Source organism: Elephas maximus, chromosome 14 (assembly GCF_024166365.1).
Source record: "Elephas maximus indicus isolate mEleMax1 chromosome 14, mEleMax1 primary haplotype, whole genome shotgun sequence".
NCBI classification, from domain to species: Eukaryota; Metazoa; Chordata; class Mammalia; order Proboscidea; family Elephantidae; genus Elephas; species Elephas maximus.
The window spans coordinates 29,579,817-29,602,028 of NC_064832.1; the positions used below are offsets into that span (position 1 = coordinate 29,579,817).

Sequence of the window (22,212 nt, forward strand, 5' to 3'; positions counted from 1 at the left end):
GGGGTGGGGGTGAGGTTACCTTTCAGGCTGGCCTTTGCCTCTGAAGAGAGTACAGGGTACCACTTTTACTGTTGGTTTTACTTTTTTTTTTTTTTAAAGATTTAACCTGGACCCTAACACTGATGCTTGATGGATGACATTTTCATTCATATCCACTAAATATGGAGAGCCAGGTCATGGTTCAGGGCAGCAAAAAAGAGGTAGAATAAACAGGTTAATATGTGCGCCCAGACCTCTTCCCAAGTCTCAGAGGCGGTATCCCAGAGACGGAAAGGGGACCAAAGATGGGGTTCGGTTACAATATAAAAGAGGGGAAGAAGACGATAAGAACTTTTGGAGAGCTTTCCATTATTTTATGGTGCCATGTGAGTTTAGAAGAAATTTATTAACAACCGATATAAATATATAGGTAATGACAGTAACTGATTTGTAACAAGTTACACAGTGGGAAGAAAATTTTGGTATCAAAACATTTAAGTTTTAATGACAAATTTAGTATTTATCAGCAAGGAATTTACTTGAGTCTCACCTTCCTTTTGTACAAAGGTTCAAATAATTAAATCTCACAGCACTGCTGTAAGAATCAAAGTAGATAAATTTAAAGCAGCAAGTAACACTGGCACCAGTTAATAAGTGGCAATTATTATTATAAATATGATCACTTTATGTTTCCAAATACAGTAATTATATGGTGCTCACTGTGTGCTAGGCGCCATTCAGTGTTTTATATGTATTAACTCACTTAATCCTCACAACTCTGAAGTCAGTACCATTTACAGGTAAGGAAGCTGACTCATCAAAGTGAGAAACAAAGTCACAATTATTTAATACATCTATTTTTTAAAAAGTGTAAACCATGTTGAAAGGCCTAGGGCCTTATAAAAGTGGAAAAAACCTGGTAAGGGGTAACTTGGAACAGTAAGTCTCAATAAATACATGCCAATCACCCCAGAGGAGCTAAGATACTAAAGGACCATTCTTACGAGTAGGTGTCTAACTTCTAAGATATAATTGTTAACTTCTAAACACCTAAGGCAGAGCAGAGCTGTCCAGGCGAACAAGACTTAAGAGCAAAGCATTCTCCTGGTCTCCACAGAATATGCTCCTAGATGTAACTCACGGCTCAGTACATCCAACCATGTTTCTGACCTTCAGCCCCTAAACAAAAGCAAGTCCTTGCAGCTAACTCGCTCCCTTCTGCTCATATCCTCACAGTGCTGTGTTTTAATTTCCTGACTCTTCCCTTCACTGATTACCTCCTTTCCAATCAGCTCACTAGAACCTTTTTTCCCATTATAAATATTCTTATATCCTCAACCTTTTCATATTAACACCTGTTTCTGTGCTTCCCTTAAATGAAGCCTGGCTTTCCCCAGGACACTTTTCTCAGCAGCCCCCAGGAGCAGAGGCTCCTCCTTCTCTGGGGAGGCAGTGGTGGTAGTATCTAGATACCCCGAGGCTGCTTCATGCTTAAATTTCTTTTCCTTTGGGATTATGCCTTATGAGTATTCCACCCTCTACTCTTTCTCACTGCTGTCACTTATTCAGTCCTCATTTGAGAACTTTGGTCTCGTGTTTAGAGTTTGTTTCTGTACACCAACACTTGCCCATTAGCACTGTGACTTTACCATCTAAAACCTAGCTCCTAATTGAACTCTTTTCTTCCATTCTATTTTTAGCATGCCTTCAAAGACACATCCTGGAACCTATCATTTATAATTCTACTAACTCATCTTTGGCAGCCCTGGTGGTGCACTGGTTAAGGGGCTTGGCTGCTAACCAAAAAGTTGGCCGTTTGAACCCACCAGCTCTTCCGGGGGATAAAGATCTTTAAAATCCTAATTTTTTTTTGTTTCCATCTCTGTCCACCATCTCTCTCTTTCCCATGATCTCCCTTTTCTCCTGATCCAGCACTGCCATCATAGCCTCATTTCCTCAGACTAGCAATTTTTATAAATTTCGTATCTCCAACCTTAACTCAGCCCTCAGCACTGGTCAAGAATCTATTTAAGAATCTGTCCCTAATCAACAATCTATCCCGTTTTCTAGACAGATTACTAGAGATCCTCACCGCTCCTGAAGGGCCCTACCAAACCTGACCTCAACCACATCTCTCAGCATAAATAAATGTCATTTACAAGCTTATCTCACGCCTTTCCTCCATTTTCAGAAGCAGCAGTGTCTGTTTAACAGATCAAAGTGATTGCCCCCCTTCTGCTCTTGATCTGATCTCCTCTTCCTCCTCCACTGAAACTTTAATTTATTGGTCATTTCCTTCCCATCCAATATTTTCAACTCCTCCCTCTGTTCAAGTCCTCAGAACTTTTCCTTCTGGGAAGCCCATAAACATGGTAAAGTTGTAAACATACACCACCCATGCCACCCATCTCTCCAGAAACATAACATTCTTCTCTGCCCTATGAGTCACCTAGCTACCGCTCTTTTCTCAGCTAAGCTTCTCATAATAAGTTAACACAATTTTTTGACTTTCCATTCACTTGTAAATTTTTAATACAATTTTTATTATGCAACATTTGATACATACAAAGGAAAATAATGTAAGCTATATATAACCATATTAAAGTGACTACCCTCAAACCCACCATTCAAGCAAAAAAAAAAAACAACAACAAATCACACTAACACCACGGCATCCATCTGTTTCCTCCTTTCCCATACAATCCACTATGCTCAATTTTGAGCTTATTATTACCTTTCTTTTTAAAATAGCCTTTTTAAAAATTATACTTCAGATGAAGGTTTACAGAGCATACTAGCTTCTCATTAAACAATTAATAAACATATTGTTTTGTGACACTGGTTGCCAACCCTATGACATGTCAACACTCTCCCCTTCTTGGCCTTGGGTTCCCTGTTACCAGCTTTCCTGTCCGTTCCTACCTTCTTGTCCCTGCCCCTGAGCTGGTGTGCCCACTTAGTCTCATTTTGTTTTATGGGCCTATCTTTGGCTGAAGGGTCAATCTCAGGAGTGACTTCATTACTGAGCTGATAGGGTATCCAGGGGCCACACTCTCAGGGTTTCTCCAGTCTCTGTCAGGCCAGTAAGTCTGGTTTTTTTTTTTTTTTTTTTTTAATAGCATTAAAAAAAATTTACATATGTATCTCTAAACAAAGTTGATTTGCTTGTTTTTGAGTTTTATTAAAATTACATACTGTAGGCTTCTATACTTGCTTTTCTTATGCAATATTATATTTCTAAGATTTATTTATGTAGTTTCATATAGCTATAATTTCCTCATTTTCATTTATTCCTTCAGGTAAATACACTGTCACTGACTTTTGGGGTCTCTTCAGTTTTTTTCTTGTTATTTATTAACTTACCATTCACTCAATAAGTATATACTATCTACAATGTCCTAGCTACTGTTCTAGGCACTTGAAATATATCAGTAAACAAAAATGGATAAACACCCCTGCCCTTATTGACGTTAAGTCTATTATAGAGTATGGTTGAAGGTGATAAATGGTATGTTGTTGTTGTTGTTAGGTGCCATCAAGTTGGTTCTGACTCATAGGGACCCTATGCACAACAGAACGAAACACCGCCTGGTCCTTTGCCATCCTCACAATCATTGTTACGCTTGAGCTCAAATGCTATGGACTTTTCATTCATATGGGTAAAGGAAGGTAAAGAGGGTTCTGAGTACTGAGGTCAGTTGTTGAGAGAAGACTGAGGACTGCAATTTTTTTGTGTGAAAATATACATAACAAAACACATCAATTCAACAATTTCTGCATGTACAATTCAGCAACATAGGTTACATTCTTCAAGTTGTGCCACCCTTCTTGGTATCCTTTTCCAAATTATTTCACCATCATTAACATAAACTCACTGCTTCCTAAGCTTCCCATCTATCCTGTCAACTTGCTGTTGACAATCTGATCACATATACATGATTTTTAAAAAAGCACAATACTGGAGGCAAGCATTCCTTACCAATTAAGCTATTGTTTGGTTTAAGAATGACTTCAGGAGATAGTTTTGGTTTATGGTTTAAAGATTTCCTTAGGGCGATAGTTCTGGGGGTTCATCCAGTCTCACTGGCTCCACAAACTCTGGATTCCACAAAAATTTGATTCTGTTCCACGTTTTTTTCTTTTGATCAGGATTCTTCTACAGAATCTTTGATCAAAACGCTCAGTAACGGTAGCTGGGCACCATCCAGTTCTCCTGTCTCATGGCAAAAGAGGCAGTTGTTCATGGAGGCAATTAGATACTCATGCCAGTTGTTTGAGGATTGCAATTTTATAATTTTAAATACAAAGATCAGTTAGGCTTCATTGAGAAGGTGACATCAGAGCAAAGACTTGTAAGAAGTGTGGGAGTGAGCCATGTACAAATATGAGAGAAGAGTGTTCTACATGCAGGGATCAACCAAGGCACAGGTCCTAAGATGGGAGCATGTCTGGCATGCTCAAGACTTAGCAAGGGAGTCCAGCACAGCTAGAAGGTGCCTGGCCAACACCACCGACTACTCCGACAGGGATCACCATAGAGGGTCCCAGACAGAGATGGAAAAAAATGTAGAACAAAATTCAAACTCAGAAAAAAAGACCAGACTTACTGGTCTGACAGAGACTGGAGAAACTTCAAGAGTATGGCCCCTGGACATCCTTTTAACTCAGTACTGAAGTCACTCCTGAGGTTCATGCTTTAGCCAAAGATTAGACAGGCCCGTGAAACAATAACACGTAGTTCAACTATGTATATGAGACTAAACGGGTACCCCAGCCTAGGGGCAAGGACGAGAAGCCAGGAGGGGATAAAAAGCTAGATGAATGGAAACGGGCAATCCAAGGTTGAGGAGAGTGTTGACATGTTGCTAGGTTTGCAACCAATATCACAAAACGATATGCGTATTGTTTAATAAGAAACTAATTTGCTCTGTAAATTTTCACCTAAAGCACAATTAAAAAAAAAATGTGAATTGATTAAAAAGTACTTTCCTACAAAAAAAAAAAAAAAAAAAAAAACTTAGCAAGGAAGCCAGTGCAGTCAATGTGAGGGAGAAAAGGAATGAGGTCAGAGTGGTAATGGGGGGAAATAAGTTAGATCCTGTTGGGCCTTGTAGGTCACTGTCAGGTTTGGCTTTTATTCTGAGTGAAAAGGGCTGTCACTGCCAGATTTTGAGTGGAGACATGATCTGATCTAAATAAATAAATAAATAAATAAATAAATAAATAAATTTATTTATTTTTTTATATTTTAAAAGGATTCCTCTGATTCATATATTCTGGTGGGAATGTGGTATAACCACATTGAAAAACTGGCACTATCTATTAAAGTTGAACATATGCATACCCTATGATCCAGTAATCCCACCCCTAAGTATATGGGTATCAAAAATGCTTATATATATTCGCCATAGGCTATGTATTTGAATGTCCACAGCAGTACTATTCGTAATAGCCCCAACATGAAAACTTCTCAAATGCCCATCAGTAGATGAATAAATGAATGATTTACACAGTGGAACGTTATGTATCAACAAGAATGAATGATATACAACTACAAGCAACAATATGCATGCATCTCACAAACACAATGCTGAACAAAAGAAGTCAGACACAAACAAGAACATACTTCTGTGTTTCTACTTCTATGAAGTACAAAAACAGGCAAAATTAACCTATATTGCAGAAAGTCGAGGGGACAGCTATCTTGGAAGGGAAGGTAGTGAGTAGAAGGTAGTATACACAGGGATTCTGGGGTCCTGGTATTGTTCTGGTACTGGAAGGTAGTGAGTAGAAGGTAGTATACACAGGGATTCTGGGGTCCTGGTATTGTTCTGGTACTTGATGTAAGTACTGGTTACGAGAATGTTTAGTTGGTGAATTCATTAAGCTGTATAAATATATTTACTTATACATATTTATATTATACACATCAATATAAAGTTTGTTTTTTAAAATATGTTATTGGCATCTGTATTCAGACTAGACTGCAAAAGGAGTGGGGTGGTGTGGGCAGGGAGATGTAGGGAGAGTCCTCAGAAGTCTAGTGGCTTATACCAGGAAGCGTGGTAGTAGGGGAAGTAATGAGAAGTGGTTTAATTCTGGATATATTTTGAAGGTAGTTGACAGGATTTACTGATGGGTTGGAGGTGTAGTGTGAGTAACAGGGAAGCATCAAGGAAGATGCCAAGATTTTTGGCTTGAGCAGCTGGAATGATGAAGTTGCCATTATCTGAGACAGGAAATGCTGTAGATGAGGCAGACTTGGGGAAGATTAGGTGCTCAGGTTTGGATATGTTATATTTAAAATGTCTACTAGGCATTCAAATGGAGATTTCTTGTAGGCAGTTGGTTTTACTATTCTGGAATTCAGAGGGGACACCTAAATCTGGAGATACACATTCAGGAATCTTTAGTAGCCAGACTTTAAATCCATGATTTTAGATGAGACTATCAAAGGAGTGAGAGCAGATAGAGAAGAGAATCTAAGGTTTTACACAGAAACATGAAACAGAACAACACTGCTATGAACATATTTTTGTGTCTCTTGGTCTACTTGTGCAAGAGTTTCTTTAAGGTATACAACCAGGAGTGGAAATGCTGGGCCTTAAGGTTATATGAATATTTATTTTCTAGGATAGTGCCAGACAGTTTTCCCAAGTGGATCAGTTTACATTCCCACCAGCCAGATTCCACTGATTAACGTCGTCACCATACTTAGCATTAATATTTTAAAATCTTTGCCAATTTCATTTTGCTCTAATTTTGCATTTTCTAGTCCATGTTTTATGTCTCGTTTTCTACTGGGTTGTTTTTTTCTTATAGATTAGTAAAGAGTTCTTTGTATATTCTCTATGCTAATTCCTTATGGTAAAATTAGTTGCAGGTATCCTCCTCTCAGTTTATGACTTGTCTTTTCAAGTATTTTATGGCGTTTTATAATATATAGCTCTTAATTGGAATGGAGTCAAACTTACTAATCTTTTGATAGCATTTGGTGTATATGTGTGTTAAGAAGCCCTTCTCTATTCCACAGTCATAAACATAATCTCCTTTATTATTTTTCACTTTATCCTTTCATATTTAAATCTTCAAGGCTTTAAGAATCGATTTTTGGCAAGTTATGAGGAAAGTCTGATTTTCATTTTATTCCAAATGGATAACCAATCGTCCTGAAATTATCTCCTGCTCCCCCATCCTCTATGATATTTCTCTTACTTCTTTTGGGCACCGCAATGCAATTAAAATTGTTTCATGGACAATCCTGTCTTATAGGAGGAGAATTTCTCAGAACATCCAGTCTGACAAATGGCAGGAAATGGAAGTCTCTCAAATCACATTTCAACCCACTATGATCAGGCTTTTGTCTAGACCATTCTGCCGAGACTGCTCTGGACAAAGTTACTGACATCAAACTCTTGTTTGCCAAATCCAATTAACGTTGTTGACAGCTCCCAAATATTCTTCCTTGGCTTCCAAACTACTGGTCTCTCTTGGTTTCCCTTCTACATTCTGGTCATACCTTTTCAGTCTCCTTCATGGCTTGTCTTCTGTCCTTCCTTAACTGCTGGTTTTCCTGGGAGTTTTACTTTTGGCCCTCTTCTTTTATTACTCTGAATGATCTCCCAAGATGATCTTAGCTACCCTCAGTGAAAGTTCATAATTCAATATCTCATCCAGACCTTTCTCCTGAGCTCCAGACCTAAAATTCTCAATTCATATGAAACTCAAACAGTTATTTTTCCTCCGATCCTCACTACACCTCCTGCATTTCCCATGATAAGCAGATGGTTCCACCAAGATAGATACTTCAGAGTTACCCTAGACTATTTTCTTTATCATTTCCCACATCAGCCAGTTAGCAGTTCTGGTCAGTTTTATCTCCCAAATACACAGTCTCTCCTACTCCACTGCTACTGCCTTACCAGTACACATTTCTTTCTAGAACTATTCCAATATTCTCCTAACTGGCATCCTTGCTCCAAGTCCCTAGCAATCAATACATTTCTCACACTAATGCTAAAGTCTACAAATCTGATTGTTTTATCCCCTGCTTAAAACCCATAAACAATTTTCCGTTACTTATGAGATAAAGGCCAACCATTCTCTCTGTGAATCTGGTTCCCACCTGCTTCTCCAGCCTTGGCTCTGGTTGCCTACCACCATCCTCACCCACCCTGTCCTCCTCATTCTAGCATACTGAAATATTTGCAGTTCCTTAAACATGTTTCAGAGGTTCCCTCTGCTTAGAATGCCCTTTCTCAACCCTTACCTACCTAGCAAGCACACACCCATTTCTTGAGATACATCTTACACTTCTCTTTGAAGTCTTTCCTGACCTCTCCAGAGATAACCAATGGGCTACTCTCCATACCTTATAAAGTCTTTAATAATAGCACCTATGTTTTTATTATACTTTATTTATATATAGTATTGCTGCAGTTTATGTGGATTTGAATTTTGCAAATTTGAAATAGTGCTATGTAAAAATAGCTATAAAATTTCATTTTATGCAAACAATTTGGAATTAAATAGATCCCCCAAAACTTAAAAAAAAAAAAAAGGTAATGTAATTTCAAAGCTGGCAAGTCAAGTGGATTTAAAATAAATATATGATTTTGCCACTGGGTGGTGCCATTTAAAAAAAAAAAAAAAATACCAGCCTAGTCTCAATACTGTGTGAATCCCATTTTTTCCCCACTTGTATCAAAATATCTTCAAGTAAATTTTGCTATTATTGGGTTGACATTTTATCATTCATTTTATTATATTTTATAGTATTTTTAAGGTCCTGAACAACAGAGACAGCATAATGTGGTACTTAAAAGCATGGATTTTGGAGCTACATCATCTAATTAGAATCATAGTTTGTTTACCAGTTATGAGAACTTGTAACTTATTTAACCTCTCTGTATCTTGGTTTCCTCACCTGAAAAACGGTGATAACAGTTATTCTACTATGCAGATTAAATGAGTTAATACTTGTAAAGCACTTTGAACAATAGCTGGTATACAATAAGTGCTTATAAACATTGTCACCCAAGTACAGTGGCTCATGCTTCTATTGACAAGCCTATCTGGAAATCAACAGTTTAGGAAGAACTATTATGAAGAACTATCATGTTATGAAGAAGTCTGAACAATGCTATATATGTCATACTGTAAATCTAAGAGTGAATCCTCTGCAAAATATTTGAGACAATGCTGTGAAAATAAAACGCGGGTACCTTTTTAAATTTGCTAAACTTAATGAGGCAAGAATGGGAAAATGAAAAATATGGTCATCACTGCATAATGCACCCATCCCTGTAACTGTAGTGTTCCCAATGCATTTTGTTTATTCCTATGGGGAAACTGTTTGAACAATGCACGTTCTCAAATTAACAAGATCTTTAGGAATGATGCCCTCACATAAAATGCATCTAACCCTGTATTTTCCTCTTTGTAACTGAAAGGTCCTTGAAAGTAGGGACCATGTCATTTATCCTGGGTGCTTGAACTCTCACAGCTGCATCTAACCCTGTATTTTCCTCTTTGTAACTGAAAGGTCCTTGAAAGTAGGGACCATGTCATTTATCCTGGGTGCTTGAACTCTCACAGCAACTGTGAAGATAGTAAGGGGATACAACCAAGCCTTGTTAGAAGTGTACTGAAGGTAGGAGTCAGTAACTTCTAAACCACAAATAGAAAAGCAGTGAATATTTTGGATGGAAGACCTCTTCCTTCCCCCACCCCAAATATCTGCTATTTACATTATTACCTAAAAACAAAGCAGAAGTACTTAAATGTAGTCACTGAAACTGTTACAAAAAAAGATCTTAAAAATTTCTAGTAAAGTGATGGATATTATATGGAAAGTATTTGGTGAGTTAATCAATAGTCAAACCTGCTGTAAAGGTAATTTACAGAGATATACAAAATATCAAAAAGTAAAATGCAAAATTGACAAACCGGAGTAAAAATTACCAAACCAAACCCACTGCCGTCGAGTTGATTCTGATTCATAGAGACCCTGTAGGATAGGGTAGAACTGCCCCATCGAGTTTCCAAGGAACCGACCTCTTGGTTAGTAGCCGTAGCACTTAACCACTACACCACCAGGGTTTCCCAAGAGAAAATTAAGACATGAAAAATAACGTGAACAAGAAGTAAAGCTGATCTTATGCCCTTACTAGAGTTGGGCCATAAAATCTCTCTAGTTTGTATGAGCTGAAAGTCTGTGGTCAAAATTAGACATCAAGTACCACATCTCAAGCTAGTCAGGCTAATCTTCTGTAATGAAGTATGGCTCACACTTCCAGAGAGCATGGTCCTAATACTTTGGCTGGAAAAAATTAAAGCAGGTATAGCCCAATGCTGACTTCTGTCATATATAAAATTTAATAAAGCATCAATAAATGTCTAACTTTAAGCAATGTACCCTCCAAAATAACTGGCTGCAAAATGAACAGCTAAGACAACTTAATCAGTTGACTTGCAAAAACGGGCTGTTAGGTATAAGAGAAATTAAAAGTTGGAAATGGTCTGTAAGAAATGATGACTCTGATTTTATAAAACTCCTTATGGCAATAGTAAACAAAATTGGTTGTCTTAGATTGTAATAATGCCTGGGTCATTTGCATGTAAGATAAGACGTAAAATCATTTACTCCAGCAAAGAGTGGTCTCAAATAATTAAGACATAAATTGAGTGGGGATTCAAAATACATCCATCTTCTACTTCTCCACAAAACTGTATCCGATCCTTCAAAAGACTGACTCTGACCATCACAGTTACCCTGATTTTTGTGGCAGTAATTTTTATTAAGGCGCAGGTTTTGAATAAACAACATGTGTTAAGCTCAGGCAGCTAAGATCATAACAGATACAGGTCCATGGAGTTAAGGGCCCAAGAAAGGTCCATAAAATCTGCAACTATCATGTATTATTAATACATTCTCCCCCATGGTGACAGAATATAATTGCCATCAGCAGTGGAATTTGTTGGTGGTGTTAGCTGCCATCGAGTCAGCCCCAGACTCATGGTGACAACACGTACAATGGAATCGGCTGCTGTGATCCACAGTGTTTTCACTGGCTGATTTTCAGAAGCAGATCACCAGGCCTTTCTTTCCTAGTCTATCTTAGTCTGGAAGCGCCACTGAAACCTGTGCATTGGCCAGGAATTGAGCCCGGGTCTCCCTCACGGAAGGTGAGAATTCTACTGTGCCTAAGCACACTTGTTTCTCTTATAAAACAAGTTACGCATGGAAACTCAGGCTTTCAAATTTACCCCATGCAGGGAACTACCATACATTTTTTGACAGAATGTCTTAGGTTACTGGATCTATTAATTTTTGGAGTAAGCGGATACCTTAAAAAAATGAGGCAGAGTCTTTCTGGGTTGGTCAGGATATACCCATATAACTGATAAATATATAAATTCATAAGGATTTAGAGTCTTTGAAGTAACAAACTATTATTGAGCACCCCCATATGCTAAGGCCTTCCTTGTTTTATAGAACAATTATTTTAAATCTCTGTTTACTAAGAGGTAAAAGAGAAAAACATATTATTGTCTTACATATTACTTTGTTTCCAAATAAGACTAAGTTCTCATCCAACCACTGACCACCTATATTTCTTATATTTGGGATAGTAACCCATTGTCATAAATATAACAAATATTTCTCCTAGTTCGTCTTTCAATGTTTATGGTGTTTTTCTTGCCAAAAATATTCACGTCTATCAATCTTTTCCTTAAGGTTATTTCCTTTTGGTGTATTTAGAAAGGCTTTCTCTGCATTCAAATTAAAAAAAAAAATCCACATTTTCTTCCAGCTTTTAAAATTATTTGTTTATATTAAAATTTTTAGTTCATTTGGAATAGTTTTTAGTATAAGGCAGGAGAGAAAGTTCAACTTTATGTTCTTCTCCAAATAGCCTTGTTGTCATCTTAACATAGATTATTGATTAACCCATCATTTCCACACTGACCTGAGCTGAATGTGCCTCCCTGGGTACTTCTTTCTGGGAGAAAGTGTGAAAGTAGAACTTGGAGGAGATGACATGGAAACCCAGTGCTCCATGGGAGGGAGCACTGCTGGTGAATGACAGACAACAATGTGTGCAAATAATCTCACTAAAATAAGGTGGCATGGAGGATTACAACCTGTAACTTTGTCCTTGGGCACAAATCAAAACCTTGCCTCTGGTCCTTTTAAACCTTTCTCTGATACACTTGTACCTGTTTTTCCTCTTTCACCTTTCAGGGGCTTTATTCACCTTGTAGACCGGGAAACAAAGTTATCTTTTTTCCCCCCTCTATAAATCTCCCCTTTTCTTATATTATACTAAGCTATTGATTTAACAAAAGCTTTACTCTATAGGATGTATGCCAGTAGGAAGCCCATCTTAAAACCAGATATTTTGGGGTGAGGGTAGCTGAGTGAAGTTAGGCGGCTAGATATGAGCCAGAGAATGGTCAACACAGACAGGTATCTGTGTTTAATGTAGTTTATTTCCTAAGCATTTTAATTTAGGTGTCGATAAAATTTCAAAACAAATTTTTGGACTCATTAAGGACCCAGCTTTTCATGAGGCCAAGGAGAAACATTACAAGGAAAGAAGGAAGAAATTATGAATAGATGGAAATCCATCCTATGTTATCAAATCATTTCATAGAGAGGATATTTTAACATCCAAAGAGCAGGAGGGATTTAACTTTTTAAGTTGAATAACTTTAGCGTTATGAAAAATCACTACATTATCTTTATTTTTCCCATTTCCTAGACTGGAAAATTTCCCCAAAGCCATGGACAAGGATTTGGGAATAGCTCCTAGTGGTAAGGGAGAGAGAGGTATTTGTCCTGAAGGAAGGCTGAACGCTGGTGATGGGACAGGTGATAAAGAGAGAAGTCAGATGAATGTATTATTTCAATTCCAATCTGGGCCAATTTTGAAAGTGAAGGAGGAATTGAAAAATAATTAAAGTTAGTAATCTGGAATGTTTCTTTATTGATTGACAAATTATTTTTTTTAAATGTATTGATAGAAAAAGTTTTACTAAAATGTTCTTTAAAATGAAATTATTAAAAAACACATGTGTAGGCACATTAAAGAACATTTTAAGGACTTTATATTGAGTATCTGAAAATAACTTAAAAGGTAACATAAGCAGAATAGTTAGTCTTAGTATATATTCATGTACTTTAATCTATTTCTTAGCCATATCTGTCTCTAATTCCATGTCATTGGTATTTAAGTGAAAAAAATCTATTTTTTTTTTTTTTACCATACTGCTACTACCCACTCCCTACTGCCATCGAGTCGATTTCGAATCATGGCGACCCCATGGGACAGAGTAGAACTGCTCCACACAGTTTCCAAAGCTGTAAATCTTTACGGAAGCAGACTGCCATATCTCTCTCCCACGGAGTGCCTAGTGGGTTCAACCCACCGACCTACTGGGTTAGCAGTCAAGTGCTTAACCACTGCGCCACTAGGGCTTTTTTTTTTTTACTATAGTGTTATTTTAAAAATTTTCATAAAGTTGCCTGCAACTGTTACATTTTATGGTTAATAAATTCAAAGCTATTGATGCTTTCCATACTATTTTAAGACTACAATATTTTATATTAAGAAAACATGTGATTTTGAGGTGTTACCTGGTAAGCTGTGAGAAAATTCTGCTAAATGAAGGATTCCCTCAATTTTATTTTTTTCCTTATTAAAATATGTCAGCCAAATATTTTCACAGGTACTACAATACCTTTCTTCAGATATTTTTATAAACAGATCTCATTGAAATGTTTCTACTTATGATTCTTTTGAATGTTTTACCAAACTTTTTTAGCTCATTGTTGTTGAAAGGGTTTACTGAAAAATAAAAAAGCACTGCCGAATAACAGTTATAGATAGGGTTGCTATGAGTTGGAATCGACTCAACAGCAATGGATTTAGTATTTTATACACGATGTAATAAACGACAAAATCATGGTAAAACATTTAGACTATTTCCAATATACTCTGTGGTAGAAATATTTCCTGCAGTATATTTCACATTCACCTCACATAAATTTTTCTATCTCCCACCGATCCCTCCAACTGATGCCTAGTGAGTGACTCTAAGTGGCCAGCAAGGGCCCACCCATTGCCATTAAGGTGATTCTGACTGCAATGAACCTATAGGACAGAGTAGAACTACCCATAGGGGTTGAACTGCTGACCTTCTGGTTAGCAGCCGAGCTCTTAACCACTGCCAGCAAGGGGAACAGCATCAAATACTGCTGCAACTACCACTGGGAGACTAGAAGGAGTTTGCTGTCCCTAGGCCTTATATCTAAGTGCACTTTGTTTTATTACTAAATACCCTGACTTGTTTCTGAGAAAGGTCTGGAAAAGAGATGGTTTATCCTGACTGTAAGATTTAACCACATGTCAAAGTGAAAACTCTAGCGATGCATGCACTACTCAACCAGACGAAAACGTGAAAGAAGCTGGAAATACAGAATGGTGGCCTACCTAATTCATCACAGCTTATTTTAATGAAACTGCTAATAATTCTGTTAAAAAATGAAAAAATCTGGGACAATATTAAATTGGTTATATATTGGCATAAACCAGGACTGTCCCAGGCAAACTAAAACAGATCACCAAATTAATAAGGGATGCTTATTCATTAAGGCTATAAAACACCTGGCAACATTTATTCACATAAGTTAGGCAATTAGCACAGGCCTAGAGTCCAGAAATTTAACAAGTTGTTGATTATAATTTGGGAGCAGAATGAGGCAGGATTTTAGAGAAGAAAGAGAAAAGATCAAGGTCATTATTTATAGCTTAGATATTTACAGGCCCTTCTTTCCCCTGGAAACTTATTATTCTTTTTTAAGGTTGGTAAAGGAGACTGCTTAAATCAGGGGCCTAAAATTGGTTAAAAGTTTTTGGTAATTTCATTTATCTGTCTACAGATAATTAAAAATCACTATAATTAGACTTGCTAAACATATATATCAGTGATAAACACACTAAGTAGAGTAAGTTTGAAGAATGATGATCATATTATGTTTAGAATCTATCTTTAGTGCTGAAGAGAACTGCATATAGATGAAAAACTTAAAGTAGGAGATGTGTTTATACCAAGCACCTGTTTCTACACAAGAAGGTATTTTTAGTGCTCTTGTTTAGGAAGGTGCAGAGGCTATGATATTAATGTGCATGGATGCAGCAGGTTATGAAAACTATTCTTAGTATCAGTCTAATGTGAACAATGATGAATCATTCTTTGTTATTCTACTAGGAAACAGTGCTTGGGATTTACTGCAGCACATTAGGTTAACTATGTCTCAATAACCGAACACCCACACGTTGACATCACACAGGCAGTGATATGGATCAATGACGCAAATCCTGTCAGGATCAAACATTAAGGGCACAGCAGTTAAAAAAAAAAAAAAACAAAGTGCCCAGATGACAGGGCAGACCAGTCATCCAACATGCACAGACTGCGTTAAGTCAGTACTGCGATGTTGAAAAGGGTTGTGCTAGGCTCTTTCTATATAATAGCTAACCTTTTTTAATTATACTTTTCCACATAACAGACTCTATATTTATCTTTAGGTTTTCCCCCATAGTTCCTGTGGTTTAAGACTTGGATCTTTTAAAACGTTATCTTCAGGTTCCACCAGGTACATGGGTTCTCTGAAATACGGCCCCCCAATCATGGTGTCCCCATGCTCAACAGAATGAAACGCTTCTGGTCCTGTGTCGTCCCTGCGATCAGTTACAGATAGGGCTGTTGCAATCTATAGGGGTTTCACTGGCTGATCTTCAGACATAGATTGCCAGGCCTTTCTTCCTAGTCTTTCTCAGTCTGGCAGTCCCCCGAAACCTGTTCGGCATTATAGCAGCATGCAAGTATTCACTGAGACAGATGGTGGCTGCATATGAGGTGCACTGGCGGGGAACTGAACCTGGGTCTTCTGCACAGAAGGCTAGAATTCTACCACTGAACCACCAACGCTCCCCACCCCCAGCCTCTATAGCTAGCCTCTTTGGTAAGTCTTTCTGTAGATTATAACACCATTTATTAAGCACATTATGTAACACTTCATTTAGATTCCTATTTGAAAAGCTATGCCTTGCCCTCGGAATTCACTGTGCTGTCAGTTAACTGTTATCTCAACATCTTCTCATTATCACCTTCTTCTTTGGAGCTTTATTTATTTTTATTCGTATATTTTGAAGGTGCCCTGGTGGCGAAATGGTTAAGCACTTGGCTGTGAACTGAAAGGTTGGCAGTTCGAACCCACCTAGCAGCTCCCTGGGTGAAAGACCTGTTCCCGTAAAGATTACAGCCTTGAAAACGCTATGGAACAGTTCTACTCTGTCACATGGGGTTGCTATGAGTTGAAATCAATTCGACCGGCACCTAACAACAACAGTTTTTTTTTTTTACAACAAAATATGGCTACAGCTGGATTGGAGAAGACGGCTCACAATGAGTAGCCATATAAGTTTTCAAAATCTTTTCACGCAGAATTACAGATCTACTCTCCTATAACAGAGCATGGCACTAGATGCTTGCCCTGGGTCACCCACATCCTGCTGTTGGTTCTCCTGAAGAGAAACTGGGCTGTACACTTAAAGTATGACCCTTCCTGCTAGTTTCTTATGCTCTCCTCAAAAACTATCACTTCCCAGGGGGAACCGGAAAGCCAAGGGGCGATCACAGCTGCAGGTATCTAACAACTTCTTGTTCTACTATCGTTAATCTGACTGAACAAACTAACTTAAAAATTGTCAAGAAACCTTGCCCATGCCCTCAGGCAATTGCTTTGGTAGTGTTTCCTGAACTAGCATTGCTTCTTATGAAACTATCATGATTTAAATATTTTGATCTTGTTGGTCCCTGTCTTACCCTATTCATTCCAATGTTCTCCAGGCAAGTTCCTAACAGCTAACAGTCTTAAAATGGACAAAAGGAGACTAAAAAATGTGTTGACTGCAGGCTAAAGGTTGAGAAGAGGTAGGGCAAAAAGAGGTATAGAGATCCCCATCTCCATCTCATTCTTTTCAGGTTCAAACATTATCAGACTGGAAGACAGAACCTTATTTATAATGAGATTAAGCAAAAAAGATAAGGAGACAGGGATTTTCCCAGGTTCTTTGCTTGTGGCTATGAAAGATTTTGGAGACATTTATTTATTTTATTTTTTATTGTGCTTTAGGTGAAAGTTTGTATCTCACGTTAATTTCTCATACAAAAATTTATACACATATTATTATGTGACACTAGTTGCAATCCCTATAATGTGACAGCGCACTCCACCTTCCCACCCCGAGTTTCACATGTCCATCCAACCAGCTCCTGTCCCCTTTCTGCCTTCTTATCCTGCCTCCAGACAGAAGCTCCCCATTTGGTCTCGTGGATCTGCTTGAACTAAGAAGCACACTCTTCACAAGTATTATTTTATGTTTTACAGTCCAGTCTAATCTTTATCTGAAGAGTGGGCTTCCAGAATGGTTTTAGTTCTGAGTTAACAGAGCGTCAGGGGGCCATGGCGTCGAGGGTTCCTCCAGTCTCAGTCAGACCATTAAGTCCGGTCTTTTTATGTGAATTTGAGTTCTACACCACACTTTTCTCCTGTGCCATCAGGGGCTCTCTGTTGTGTTCCCTGTCAGGGCAGCCATTGGTGGTGGCCAGGCACCATCTAGTTCTTCCAGTCTCAGGCTGATACAGTCTCTGGTCTATGTGGCCCTTTTGTCCCTTGGGCTAATTATTTGCCTTGTGTCTTTGGTATTCTTCATTCTAGATTTTTGTGAGACATTTAGATTGGAGGTTTAGGGCCTTCCTTTTCAGCCTTGTCCACTAGCTATTTCTCTGCCAAAGGTAACCATTCTCAGCTTCTTATAAATCCTTTCAGAGAGAGTATATGTAAATACAAGCAATTATGTGTTCATTCTTTAAAAAACACAAATGAATAGTATACCTTACACATTGTTCTGCAGCTTAACAATGTATCTTAGATATGTAGAGCTTAATAGCTGCACAGTGTTCCATTCTGGGAAGGTGTCATACCTTATTTAACTATTCCCCTATTGGTAGATACTCAACTTATTTTCAATCTTTTGCTATTACACACAATGCTGTAATCAGTATCTCTGTACAAACATTTCATAGATGCATTAATATACCTGCAGAATAAATTACTAGAAGTGGAATTGCTCTCTCAGTGAGAATTTACAATTCTGATATTACCAAATCTCCACAGAGTTTGTCCTAATACATATTTCCAACAACATTCCCTTACAAGGAGTTACCAAACTTTTTGAAATTTGCTAATTTGAAAGGTGAAAATAGTATCTCAATGTAGTAGTTTCCTTTTTCAATAAGTGGGGTTGAATATCTATGTTTAAAAGCTACTTATTTTTCCTTTTCTGTGATGTATCTGTGCCTATTTTTCTATTGGATTTTCAGGGGCTCTTTTTTGGGGGGGGTTACACATTTAAGAAGTTAGCTCTTTGTGATGAGCTACAAATGTCTTCCCATTTTTTTGTCTTTTACCTTTCTTTACAGTGTTCCCTTCAGGGAAGCTAAGAGGGTGGGCTTGGGTAGGGTTGGGACTAATATCAAAACATTAGAAGTTGGTAGCCTTAACTTATGAGAGTTTGCATTAGACCACGGTCTCTGAAAATGTGTTTTATAAAATCTAGAAAAGACTTCCATATTCAGAAGAGTTTGAAACATGCTGCAAAACACATCCACTTAAAAACTCATAGTGAACAGCAGATTGTTAAAAGGCTCTGATATGACCTATAGCAGAAAAACCACTTTTGTTTTCCTCTAAACACACTGAAATTACTAGCCTTTTTTCCTTCTATAATAGCTACCGACATCTCACAGTACCTGTCACACTACCTTCGTCTGAAAGAGGATAGATAAAAGAGGCCTGCATGTTTTCCACTACGTTATCTCACTGATTTTCTTCTTCTACCCTTCCTTTAAGTGCTATATGTCTCTCATACTCCCAACTTCAATCTTCTTTCCTTCTTACTCGGCATTCTTTTCTTGAAAAACGTTCACACCTCATGACTTCAAATTACATATTGACAAATTTGCTATTTCCATACTAAGCTCTTCTATGAGCAAGAGCTATAAAACCAAAAAGTATTTTGACCTTAACGCGTTCAGAAATAAATTCATCATCTCCATCCTTCTTCCACTCAAACCCGATTCTTTTCCTTTTTCTGTACTTGTTAGCATACTGAAAGTCACTGTCATTTATCTTTCTGCCCAACTAACTGTGAAATTTGTAAATCACCCCAGTATCTTCTTCCTCAACCTCTACATTAAGCTCCCAGGTCTAATCACAGTTACTACCGTTTTAGTTACTTCTCTGTTTAAAATCCTCAGTGGCTCCCTGTTCCTTTCAGGAAGAAATATGAAATCTTTGTAACATAGCCTGGGAGCCCTGGTGATGCAGTAGTTAAGAGCTTGGCTGTTAACCGAAAGGTTAGCAGTTCAAATCTACCAGCCACTCCTTGGAAACCCTAAGGGGCAATTCTACTCTGTCCTATACGGTTGTTATGAGTTGGAATTGACCTGACAGCAACAGCTTTTTGGTTTAATGTAACCTAATTTTTAGTCTCGTTTCCAGACACTGCCTCATGTACTCTCTTCTCCAATCTACCTCTTTGATCATACCTTTTCAGTCTCCTCTAATTTCTGTATGCTCTGCCTTTGTACATGCTATTCCTTCTGCCTCCGAGATAATTCTCTATATTCTTCCTCCGGACTAACTTTTACTTCTTCTTTAAGCATCATTTTCCTGGAAGCACTCAATAACTTTCCCATGCTGCGTTAGGTGTTCCTCCTCCAGCCTCCCACATATGCATGGCATAGCTAATTCTACCCCAGCACTTATCATTACCCTCCTAATTTAACTCTGGGTTACTTGCTTGTCTCCCCAACTAGTTAGTGAAGCAGGGTCTAACTCTTTAAAATGACTGTGAAGAATGAAATTTCCTTCAGGACAGAAAAGAGATTTTCTCTGTCCAGGAAAAGAGCATGTTTTTAGTGTTTTCTGTGTTCTTGCAACTGCCTGAGCATGAGAGACAGGGCACAAAAGGGTGAGGAATTCCAACAAATCAAGACTCAAAATAAGGAGCCCTGGTGGCACAATAGTTAAGTGCTCAGCTGCTAACTGAAAGCTTGGAAGTTCAAACCCACTAGCAGCTCCACGGGAGAAAAGGCCTGGTAAACTGCTCCTGTAAAGTTTTCAGCCTAGGAAATAAATAAATTCATGGAATCCAATGAGAATGAAAACACTTCCTATCAGAACCTTTGGGACACAGCAAAAGTGGTGCTCAGAGGTCAATTTATATCAATAAATGCACACATCCAAAAAGAAGAAAGGGCCAAAATCAAAGAACTATCCCTAAAACTTGAACAAATAGAAAGAGAGCAACAAAAGAAACCCACAGGCACCAGAAGAAAACAAATCATAAAAATTAGAGCTGCACTAAATGAAATAGAAAACAGAAAAACAATTGAAAGAATTAACAAGAACAAAAGCTGTTTTTTTTGAAAAACTCAACAAAATTGATAAACCATTGGCCAAACTGACAAAAGAAAAACAGGAGACGAAGCAAGTAACCTGAAAAAGAAATGAGATGGGAGATACTACAACAGACCCAACTGAAATTAAAAGAATCAAATCAGAATACTATGAAAAACTATACTCAAACAAATTTGCAAACCTAGAAGAAATGGATGAATTCCTAGAAACACACTGCCTACCTAAACTAAAACTAACACAAACAGAGGTAGAACAATTAAATAGACCCATAAAAAAAGAAGAGATTGAAAAGGTAATCAAAAAACTCCCAACAAAAAAAAAGCCCTGGTCCGGAGGGCTTCACTGCAGAGTTCTACCAAATGTTCACAGAAGAGTTAACACCACTACTACTAAAGGTATTTCAGAGCATAGAAAAGGATGGAATACTACCAATTCATTCTATGAAGCCAGCATATCTCTGATACCAAAACCAGGTAAAGACACCACAAAAAAGAGAAAATTACAGACTTATTTCCCTCATGAACTTAGATGCAAAAATCCTCAACAAAATTCTAGCCAAAAGAATTCAACATATCAAAAAAATAATTCACCATGACCAAGTGGGATTCATACCAGGTATGCAGGGATGGTTCAACATTAGAAAAACAATTAATGTAATCCATCATACAAATAAAACAAAAGAATCACATGATTTTATCAATTGATGCAGAAAAGGCATTTGACAAAGTTCAACACCCATTCATGATAAAAACCCTAAGCAAAATAGGAATACAAGGAAAATTCCTCAACATAATAAAGGGCATTTATACAAATAAAGGGCATTTATATAGCCAACATCATCCTAAATGGAGAGAGTCTGAAAGGATTTCCCTTGAGAACGGGAACCACACAAGGATGCCCTTTATCACTGCTCTTACTCAACATTATGCTGGAAGTCCTAGCCAGAGCAATTAGGCTAGACAAAGAAATAAAGGGCATCCAGATTGGCAAGAAAGAAGTAAAAGTATCTCTATTTGCATATGACATGATGTCATACACAGAAAACCCTAAGGAATCCTCCACAAGACTACTGAAACTAATAGAAGAGTTCAGCAGAGTATCGGGATACAAGATAAACATACAAAAATCAGTTGGATTCCTCCACACCAACAAAAAGAACATCAAAGAGGAAATCACCAAATCAATACCATTTACAGTAGCCCCCAAGAAGATAAAAATGCTTAGGAATAAATCTTACCAGAGATGTAAAAGAAAACTACAGTACACTTCTGCAAGAAACCAAAAGAGACTTACAGAAGTGGAAGAACATATCTCGCTCATGGATAGGAAGACTTAACATCATAAAAATGTCTATTCTACCAAAAGCAATCTATAGATTTAATGCAATTCTGATCCAAATTCCAACGACATTTTTTAATGAGATGGAGAAACAAATCACCAACTTCATATGGAAGGGAAAGAGGCCCCAGATAAGTAAAGCATTACTGAAAAAGAACAAAATGGGATGCCATACTCTACCTGATTTTAGAAACTATTATACCACCACAGTGGTCAAAACAGCCTGGTACTGGTACAACAACGGATACATAGACCAGTGGAACAGAACTGAGAATCCAGACATAAATCCATCCACATATGAGCAGTTGATATTTGACGAAGGCCACAACACAGTTAAA

At 37.7% G+C, this 22,212-nt stretch overlaps 1 protein-coding gene across 3 annotated transcripts in view; it reads right to left on the reverse strand.

The window, feature by feature from the left end:
- FNDC3A (fibronectin type III domain containing 3A) overlaps nt 1-22,212 on the reverse strand; it is a 240,066-nt gene that overhangs the window by 87,503 nt on the left and 130,351 nt on the right. The window lies entirely within an intron of this gene.